Consider the following 11,098-nt stretch of genomic DNA (forward strand, 5'->3'; position numbering starts at 1 on the left):
AGGAAATATGCCCTAGAGGCAATAATAATGTTATTATTTTATTTCCTTGTATCATTATAAATGTTTATTATTCATGCTAGAATTGTATTATCCGGAAACATAATACTTGTGTGAATACATAGACAAACCAAACGTCACTAGTATGCCTCTACTTGACTAGCTCGTTAATCAAAGATGGTTATGTTTCCTAACCATAGACATGTGTTGTCATTTGATTAATGGGATCACATCATTAGGAGAATGATATGATTGACATGACCCATTCCATTAGCTTAGCACCCGATCGTTTAGTATGTTGCTATTGCTTTCTTCATGACTTATACATGTTCCTATGACTATGAGAATATGCAACTCCCGTTTACCGGAGGAACACTTTGTGTGCTACCAAACATCACAATGTAATTGGGTGATTATAAAGGAGCTCTACAGGTGTCTCCAAAGGTACATGTTGGGTTGGCGTATTTCGAGATTAGGATTTGTCACTCCGATTGTCGGAGAGGTATCTCTGGGCCCTCTTGGTAATGCACATCACATAAGCCTTGCAAGCATTACAACTAATGAGTTAGTTGCAAGATGATGTATTACAAAACGAGTAAAGAGACTTGCCGGTAATGAGATTGAACTAGGTATTGAGATACCGACGATCGAATCTCGGGCAAGTAACATACCGATGACAAAGGGAACAACGTATGTTGTTATGCGGTCTGACCGATAAAGATTTTCGTAGAATATGTGGGAGCCAATATGAGCATCCAGGTTCCGCTATTGGTTATTGATCGGAGACGTGTCTCGATCATGTCTACATTGTTCTCGAACCCGTAGGGTCCGCACGCTTAAGGTTTTGATGACAGTTATATTATGAGTTTATGCATTTTGATGTACCGAAGTTTTTTCAGAGTCCCGGATGTGATCACGGACATGACGAGGGGTCTCGAAATGGTCGAGACATAAAGATTGATATATTGGAAGCCTATATTTGGATATCGGAAGTGTTCCGAGTGAAATCGGGATTTTATCGGAGTACCGGGAGGTTACCGGAACCCCCGGGGAGGTATATGGGCCTTAGTGGGCTTTAGTGGAAGAGAGGAGAGGTGGCCAGGGCTGGGCCGCGTGCCCCTCCCCCCTAGTCCGAATAGGACAAGGAGAGGGGGGCGGCGCCCCCCTTCCTTCTCTCTCTCCTCTTTCCCCCTCCCGAATCCTATTCCAACTAGGAAAGGGGGGGGGGGAATCCTACTCCCGGTGGGAGTAGGACTCCTCCTGGCGCGCCCTCCTCCTGGCCGGCCGCACCTCCCCCTGCTCCTTTATATACGGGGGCAAGGGGCACCCCTAGACACATAAGTTGATCCACATGATCATATTCTTAGCCGTGTGCAGTGCCCCCTTCCACCATAATCCTCGATAATATTGTAGCGGTGCTTAGGCGAAGCCCTGCGACAGTAGTACATCAAGATCGTCACTACACCGTCGTGCTGACGGAACTCTTCCCCGACACTTTGCTGGATCGGAGTCCGGGGATCGTCATCGAGCTGAACGTGTGCTAGAACTCGGAGGTGCCGTAGTTTCAGTGCTTGATTGGTCGGGCCGTGAAGACGTACGACTACATCAACCGCGTTGTGCTAACGCTTCCGCTGTCGATCTACAAGGGTACGTAGATCACACTCTCCCCTCTCGTTGCTATGCATCGCCATGATCTTGCGTGTGCGTAGGAAATTTTTTGAAATTACTACGTTCCCCAACAGATTCTACTTGACTCAATGATCTAGTTCACATCACTATGTGATAAACACTCAAAGAGTTCTGGGTTTGATCATGTTATGCTTGTGAGATAGGTTGTAGTCAACGGGTCTTGCCATATTCAGATCCCTATGTATTTTGCAAAACTTTATATCGTAGATGCTGCTACCACGTTCCACTTGGAGCTATTCCAAATTATTGCTTCATTATACGTATCCGGTATCTCTACTCAGAGCTATCCGGATAGGTGTTAAGCTTGCATCGACGTAACTCTTTATGTCGAACTCTTTATCACCTCCATAACCGAGAAACATTTCCTTATTCCTCTAACGATAATTTGACCGCTATCTGGTGATCCACTCCTAGATCACCTTCGTACCCTCTTGCCAGACATGTGGCAAGGCACACATCAGGTGTGGTACTCAGCATGGCATACCGTATAGAGCCTATGACAAAAGCATAGGGGACAACCTTCGTCCTTCCTCTTTCTTGTGTCGTGGTCAAGCTTTGAGTCTTACTCAGCTTCACACCTTACAACTCAGGCAAGAACCCCTTCTTTGACTGATCTATTTTGAACTCCTTCAAAAACATGTCAAGGTGTGTGTTCTTTGAAAGTATCATCCGGCGTTTTGATCTATCCCTATAGATCTTGATGCCCAATATGTAAGCAGCTTTATCCAGGTCTTCCCTTGAAAAACACTCTTCAAACAACCGTTTATGCTTTCCAGAAATTCTACATCATTTCGAATCAACAATATGTCATCCACATATACTTATCAGAAATGTTGTAGTGCTCCCACTCACTTTCTTGTAAATACAAGTTTCTAACAGACATTGTATAAACCTAAAAGCTTTGATCACTCCATCAAAACATATATTCTGATTCTGAGATGCTTGCTCTAGTCCATAGAAGGATTGCTGGAGCCAGCATACCTTTTAGCATCTTTAGGATCGACAAAACTTTGATTGTATCACATACAACTTTTCTTACGAAAACTGGTAAGAAAACTTGTTTTGACATCCATCTGCAAGATTTCATAATCGAAAAATACAGCTAATGCTAACATGATTCCGACGGACTTAAGCATCGCTACGGGTGAGAAATTCTCATCGTAGTCAACTCCTTGAACTTGTGAAAAGACTCTTTCCCACAAGTCGAGCTTCATAGACGGTAACATTACCGCCCACGTCCGTCTTCTTCTTAAAGATCCATTTATCTCAATGGCTTGCCGATCATCGGGCAAGTCCACCAAAGTCCATACTTTGTTCTGATACATGGATCCTATCTCGGATTTCATGGCTTCTAACCATTTGTCGGAATACGGGCCCACCATCGCTTCTCCATGGCTCGTAGGTTCATTGTTGTCTAACAACATGATATCTAAGACAGGATTATCGTACCACTCAGGAGTAGTACATATCCTTGTCGACTTACGAGGTTCGATAGCATCTTGATCCGAAGCTTCATGATCACTATCATTAACTTCTTATTCAATAGATGTAGGCTCCACAGGAAACATATTTCTGTGTTGCATCACTCTCTGGTTGAAGTAAAGGTTCGACAACCTCATCAAGTTCTATCTTCCTCCCACTCAATTCTTTCGAGAAAAACTCCTTCTCGAGAAAGGACCCGTTCTTAGCGACAAACAATTTGCCCTCGGATCTAAGATAGAAGGTATACCCAACTATCACCCTTGGGTATCCTATGAAGATGTGTTTGTCCGCTTTAGGTTCGAGCTTCTCCGGCTGAAGCCCTAAGCATCGCATCCCCAAACATTAAGAAATGACAACTTTGGTTTCTTGCCATATGACGTCGTCTCAACGGACTTAGATGGTGTCCTATATAAAGTGAATGCAGCTGTCTCTAACGCATAACCTCAAAATGAAAACGGTAGATCGGTAAGAGACATCATAGATCGCACCATATCTCATAAGGTTCGATTACGACGTCCGGACACACCATAACCCAGTGGTGTTCCAGGTGGCTTCAACTGTGAAACAATTCCACAATGTCTTAAGTGTTTGCCAAACTCATAACTCAGATATTCTTATTGATCAGATCGTAGGAATTTGATCTTCTTGTTATGATGATTCTTAACTTCACTCTGAAATCACTTGAACTTTTCAAACGTTTCAGACTTGTGCTTCATTAAGTAAATATACCTATATCTACTCAAATCGTCAGTGAAGATGAGAAAATAGTGATATCCACCGCACACTTCAATTCTCATTGGATCACACGCATCAGCATGTATGATTTCCAACAAGTCACTTGCCCATTTCATTGTACCTGAAAGCGGGGCCTTAGTCATCCTTCCCATGAGGCATGGCTTGCATGTGTCAAGCGATTCAAAATCAAGTGACTCCAAACATCCATCGACATGGAGTTTCTTCATGCATCTTACGCCAATATGACCTAAGCGGCAGTGCCACGAGAAAGTGGTACTATCATTATTAACTCTACATCTTTTGGCGTGAACATGCATATTACCACGACCGAGATTCAATGAACCATTCACATAGGGTGCATGACCATGAAAGGTATTATTCATGTAAATAGAATAACCATTATTCTCTAACTTAAATGAATAACCGTATTGCAATGAACATGATCTAATCATATTCATGCTCAACGTAGACACCTGATAACATTTATCTAGGTTCAATACTAATCCCGAAGGCAGATGGAGTGTGCGATGGTGATCTCATCAACTTTGGAAACACTTCCAACACACATCGTCACCTCGCCCTTAGCCAATCTCCGTTTAGTCCATAGATTTTGCTTCAAGTCACCAATAATAGTAACTAAACCGGTATCCAACACCTAGGTGCTACCAGGAGTACTAGTGAGGTACACATTAATAACACGTATAAATTTTGTTGAAGTTGCCAGCCTTCTTATCTACCATGCATTTGGGCTAATTCCGCTACCAGTGACCGTTCCCCTTACAATAGAAGCACTTAGTCTCGGTTTTGGGTTCAACCTTGGGTTCCTTCACTGGAGCGGCAACTGGTTTGCCATCCATGAAGTTTCCCTTCTAGCCCTTGCCTTTCTTGAAACCAGTGTTCTTGTTAAACCATCAACACTTGATGCTCCTTCTTGATTTCTACCTTTTTGTAGTCTTAAGCACCGCGAACAGCTCCAGGATCGACTCCACCCCTTGCATGTCATAGTTCATCACGAAGATCTAGTAGCTTAGTGATAGTGGCTAAAGAACTCTATCAATCACTATCTTACCTGGAAGTTTAACTCCCACTAGATTTAAGTGATTGTAGCACCCAGACATTCTGAGCACATGCTCACTAGCTGAGCTATTCTCCTCCATCTTGTTGGCAAAAGAACTTGTCAGAGATCTCACACCTCTCAACACGGGCATGAGCCTGAAATCCCAATTTCAGCTCTTGGAACATCTCATATGTTCTATGGCGTTCAAAACGTCATTGGAATCCTGATTCTAAGCCGTAAAGTATGGTGCACTAAACTATCAAGTAGTCATCAGGACGTGTCTGTCAGGTGTTCACAACATCCACAGACGACGTTGTGGGGGTTTGCACATCGAGCGGTGCATCAAAGACGTAAGCCTTCTGTGTAGCAGTGAGGACACTCCTCGGACTACGGACCTAGTCCGCATCATTGCTTACATATCTTTCAACTTAATCTTTCTCTAGAAACGCATTGAAACAGAGAGCTACAGCGTGAGCTATTTATCTACAACATATTTGCAAAAACAATTTAGACTATGTTCATGATAATTGAGTTCATCTAATCAAATTATATAATGAACTCCCACTCAGATAGGCATCCCTCTAGTCATCTAAGTGAAACATGATCCGAGTCAACTAGGCCGTGTCTGATCATCACGTGAGACGGACTAGTCAACATCGGTGAACATCTTCATGTTGATCGTATCTTCTATACGAGTCATGCTCGACCTTTCGGTCTTCGTGTTCCGAGACCATGTTTGTACATGCTAGGTTCGTCAAGTCAACCTAAGTGTATCGCGTGTGTAAATCTGGCTTACACCCGTTGTATTCGAACATTAGAATCTATCACACCCGATCATCACGTGGTGCTTCAAAACAACGAACCTTCGCAACGGTGCACAGTTAGGGGGAACACTTTTCTTGAAATTTTAGTGAGGGATCATCTTATTTAAGCTACCGTCGTTCTAAGCAAATAAGATGTAAAACATGATAAACATCACATGCAATCAAATAGTGACATGATATGGCCAATATCATTTGCTCCTTTTGATCTCCATCTTCGGGGCTTCATGATCATCGTTGTCACCGGCATGACACCATGATCTCCATCATCATGATCTACATCATCGTGTCTTCTTGAAGTTGTCTCGTCATCTATTACTTCTACTACTATGGCTAACGCTTTAGCAATAAAGTAAAGCAATTACATGACGTTTATGTTGACACGCAGGTCATAAATAAATAAAGACAACTCCTATGGCTCCTGCCGGTTGTCATACTCATCGACATGCAAGTCGTGATTCTTATTACAAGAACATGATCAATCTCATACATCACATATATCATTCATCACATCCTTTTGGCCATATCACATCACAAGGCATATGCTGCAAAAACAAGTTAGATGTCCTCTAATTGTTGTTGCAAGTTTTTACGTGGCTGCTATAGGTTTCTAGCAAGAACATTTCTTACCTACGCGAAAACCACAACGTGATATGCCAATTTCTATTTACCCTTCATAAGGACCGTTTTCATCAAATCCGATCCGACTAAAGTGGGAGAGACAGACACCCGCTAGCCACCTTATGCAACTAGTGCATGTCAGTCGGTGGAACCAGTCTCACGTAAGCGTACGTGTAAGGTCGGTCCGGGCCGCTTCATCCCACGATGCCGCCGAATCAAGATAAGACTAGTAACGGCAAGTAAATTGACAATATCGACGCCCACAACTGCTTTATGTTCTACTCGTGCATAGAAACTACGCATAGACCTAGCTCATGATGCCACTGTTGGGGATCGTAGCATAATTTTAAAATTTTCTACGCATCACCAAGATCAATCTATGGAGTCATCAAGCAACGAGGGAGAGAGGAGTGCATCTACATACCCTTGTAGATCGCTAAGCGGAAGCGTTCAAGTGAACGGGGTTGATGGAGTCGTACTCGTCGTGATCCAAATCACCGATGATCCTAGCGCCGAACGGACGGCACCTCCGCGTTCAACACATGTACGGAACGGAGACGTCTCCCACGCCTTGATCCAGCAAGGAGGAGGGAGAAGTTGAGGAAGAGGGCTCCAACAGCAGCATGACGGCGTGGTGGTGGTGGAGCTGCAGTACTCCGGCAGGGCTTCGCCAAGCTCTTGCGGAGGAGGAGAAGTGTTGGGGAGGGGAGGGGCTGCGCCAGGGATGTCATCTGCAGCCCTCCCCTTGCCCCTCTATTTATAGGGGAAGGAGGAAGGGGGCCGGCCCCCTCTAGATGAGATCTAGAGGGGGGCGGCGGCCAAGGGGAGGGGCTTGCCCCCCAAGCAAGGGGGGCGCCCCCTTTAGGGTTTCCCCCCCAACCCTAGGCGCATGGGCCCAAGAGGGGGATGCGGCCAGCCCATGTAGGGCTGGTTCCCTTTCCTCTACAGCCCATTAGGCCCTCCGAGAGAGGTGGCCCCTCCCGGTGGACCCCCGGAAACCCTTCGGTGGCCCCGGTACAATACCGATATGCCCCCGAACCTTTCCGGTGACCGTATGACAACTTCCTACATATAAATCTTCATCTCCGGACCATTCCGGAACTCCTCGTGATGTCCGGGATCTCATCCGGGACTCCGAACAATATTCGGTAATCACATACAAGTCTTCCTAACAACCCTAGCGTCACCGAACCTTAAGTGTGTAGACCCTACGGGTTCGAGAGACGTGCAGACATGACCGAGACGACTCTACGGTCAATAACCAAGAGCGGGATCTAGATACCCATGTTGGCTCCCACATGTTCCACGATGATCTCATCGGATGAACCACGATGTCGAGGATTCAATCAATCCCGTATTCAATTCCCTTTGTCTAGCGGTACGATACTTGCCCGAGATTCGATCGTCGGTATCCCCATACCTTGTTCAATCTCGTTACCGGCAAGTCTCTTTACTCGTTCCATAACACATCATCCCGTGATCAACTCCTTGGTCACATTGTGCACATTATGATGATGTCCTACCGAGTGGGCCCAGAGATACCTCTCCGTTTACACGGAGTGACAAATCCCAGTCTCGATTCGTGCCAACCCAACAGACACTTTCGGAGATACCTGTAGTGTACCTTTATAGCCACCCAGTTACGTTGTGACGTTTGGCACACCCAAAGCACTCCTACGGTATCCGGGAGTTGCACACTCTCATGGTCTAAGGAAATGATACTTGACATTAGAAAAGCTTTAGCAAACGAACTACACAATCTTGTGCTAGGCTTAGGATTGGGTCTTGTCCATCACATCATTCTCCTAATGATGTGATCCCGTTATCAACGACATCCAATGTCCATGGTCAGGAAACTGTAACCTTCTATTGATCAACGAGCTAGTCAACTAGAGGCTTACTAGGGACATAGTGTTGTCTATGTATCCACACATGTATCTGAGTTTCCTATCAATACAATTCTAGCATGGATAATAAACGATTATCATGAGCAAGGAAATATAATAATAACCAATTTATTATTGCCTCCAGGGCATATTTCCAACACATACATCATTGGGAAATAATATATAGCGTTGAGCACCATGTTTAAGTAGAGATTACAGCGGGTAAGAGAGAGGTTACACCGCTGCATAGAGGGGGGAAGAGTTGGTGATGATGGCGGTGAAGTTGTTGGTGAAGATCGCGGTGATGATGATGGCCCCCGGTGGCACTCCGGTGCCACCGAAAGCGAGGGGGAGAGAGCCCCCCTCCTTCTTCTTCTTCCTTGACCTCCTCCCTAGATGGGAGAAGGGTTTCCCCTCTGGTCCATGGCCTCCATGGCGTGGGAGGGGCGAGAGCCCCTCCGAGATTGGATTTGTCTCTCTGTCTCTCTCTGTTTCTGCGTTCTCTTCTGGCTCTGCTTCACCATTTCGTGTATATATGGAGATCCGTAACTCCGATTGGCCTGAAACCTTCGCCGTGATTTTTTTCCGAAAATTAGCTTTCTTGCGGCAAAATAAGAGCGCCCCTACCTCGTGACCACCTCGGGCACCATCTCGCGTGGATTTTTCTTCTGGAATTTTCCAAATATTCCAAAAATAAGCTCCGTCCATTTTTATCCCGTTTGGATTCCGTTTGGTATGGATATTCTGCGAAACATAAAACATGCAACAAATAGGAACTGGCACTGGGCACTGGATCAATATGTTAGTCCCAAAAATAATATAAAAAGTTGCCAAAAAGTATATGAAAGTTGAATAATATTGGCATGTAACAATCAAAATTATAGATACGACGGAGACGTATCATGCCGGCGTCGAGCAACTGGCCACTTCTCGTCGAGTGGGCCTGGAGCGGCGAGTTGTTGAACCATGCGGCGGTTTGGGGCGGCAACTTGCTCCCTCGGGTGAGGCCCGGGAGATGGAGTAGCAAGCTGCCTCGCTCGTATCCGGTCGGCTAGGCGGGCCACCCAGCCATCTTGTATGCTGGAGAACTACTCTTTGGAAGCCATCAGAAGAGTGGTGGAGGAGGAGATTGGGGAAGCAGCGGAAGGGGTGTGGTTCTTGCCCGATGTCTGCCCTCGTTTAAATAGAGGGCGAACAATAGGAGCTCGACCGGCATTGCGTTTAATGTCGGCCCGCTCATGAACGGACGTGTGGCCGGAGTAGGTTTCTCGGCTTTCACTCGGGGTTAATGGGGGTGTATGAATGCAGCGAGTAGGCGTATTCAGCCGAGCGTGCAGCGGGCGGCGCCATCGGTCGGCGCACCGCTTCAATGGCGGAGGCAGCGAGAGGTCGCGTCTGCCCTGAACCTTCTTCAATGTAGAGCGGCGCGCTCTACAATGGCATGAATGCAGGCAAGTGGCACCGGGCGGGAGCGTGCGCTGCAGGGGGGATTTTGGTGGGCCAGGGCGGTAAGAAGCAGGCTTGGGAGCGGTCCGGACTCCCGCAAAACTCCCTAACTTTTGTCTCCTGTTTGCAGGAGAAAACGCGTCCGAACCGCTCCGTGTATCGATACAGGTCGGCGTTAGATGGCTTCCGCGGTCCGGACGGTTGCAGGAGGTTTGCGGGTCTGCTTTGAAGATGCCCTAATGGGGACCAAAGTGTGGCATGTTAAATCCAGGCTCCCTGGAGCCTCATAAAAACAGTTTTGGAAGTTTAAACAATTTAGAATTTTTTTATCACATAATACATCAAGGTCTTCTCTATATAATGTAAAATTTATTAATACTCATCTATGCAAAAAAAAACATGAGTGATCCATAATACAAAATGGTATATCAATTATTATTATTATTATTTGTGGGGTGTGGTATATCAATTATATATATACACATATGTGTCTCCTTTTGTGTAGCCCTAAAATAAGCATATTTCATCGTGAATTTTACAATTAGGGTGATGAACAACTATACATACATGAAAAATTGGAATAACTTATTGAAACTCTCAAATGTGTTCTTCAAACTTTTCAAAAAGTGGGCTACAGTAGCCCGGGATCTATTCATGTTTTCCACAATTTATGGCTCTTTTAGAGCAGTATGTATATTGGCTTGGGAGCTCAGTGGTTTTTAACATTTCAGCTTTTTAGAACCAAAAAAAATGCATTTAGATTCTTTACTTTGGTATACTATTTCCTTTTTTCATATTAGTCATCGCTCAAGCAAATTTATTTAGTATTGAAATTACGTCTATAAAACGGATGGAGTACAATAGTTTCCTACGTGGGGCGGGAGGACAATATGAGTCTTCAAAGTTCTGCGGACTATTTGTGATAAAAATAACTTTATGGAAAACTCTCCAAGTTTTTGAAATTTCATAAATTGGGCTCCAAAGCCAGGCTCAATATCTTTGTGTGATTTGCACTATGAATTTCTCCAAGGACGGCCCGATCACCATCTTCTTCCTTCAAACGTTTTGTTTATCTTCTTTCTCGTATCCGATCAACGCGTGACCCACTACCTCTACTCTAGTAGCCACCATGAGCAGCGTCCTGTCCGAGTCCTCATTGGTGATGTTGTCGTATGGCTCCGTCTGATCTGACTGGAGATCAATACTATACACTGGCACTATTAGGAAAATACTTATAGATAGACATTTAGCAGTAGCGTTGGTTAGAGACTCCACGCTACTATTATTTAACAGTAGCGCCGGCCAGCACCAACGCTACAAGCGCACGTTAGCAGTAGCGTTGTATTTCATGGCCAGTACTACTG

This window comes from Triticum aestivum, chromosome 4A (assembly GCF_018294505.1).
Source record: "Triticum aestivum cultivar Chinese Spring chromosome 4A, IWGSC CS RefSeq v2.1, whole genome shotgun sequence".
NCBI classification, from domain to species: domain Eukaryota; kingdom Viridiplantae; phylum Streptophyta; class Magnoliopsida; order Poales; family Poaceae; genus Triticum; species Triticum aestivum.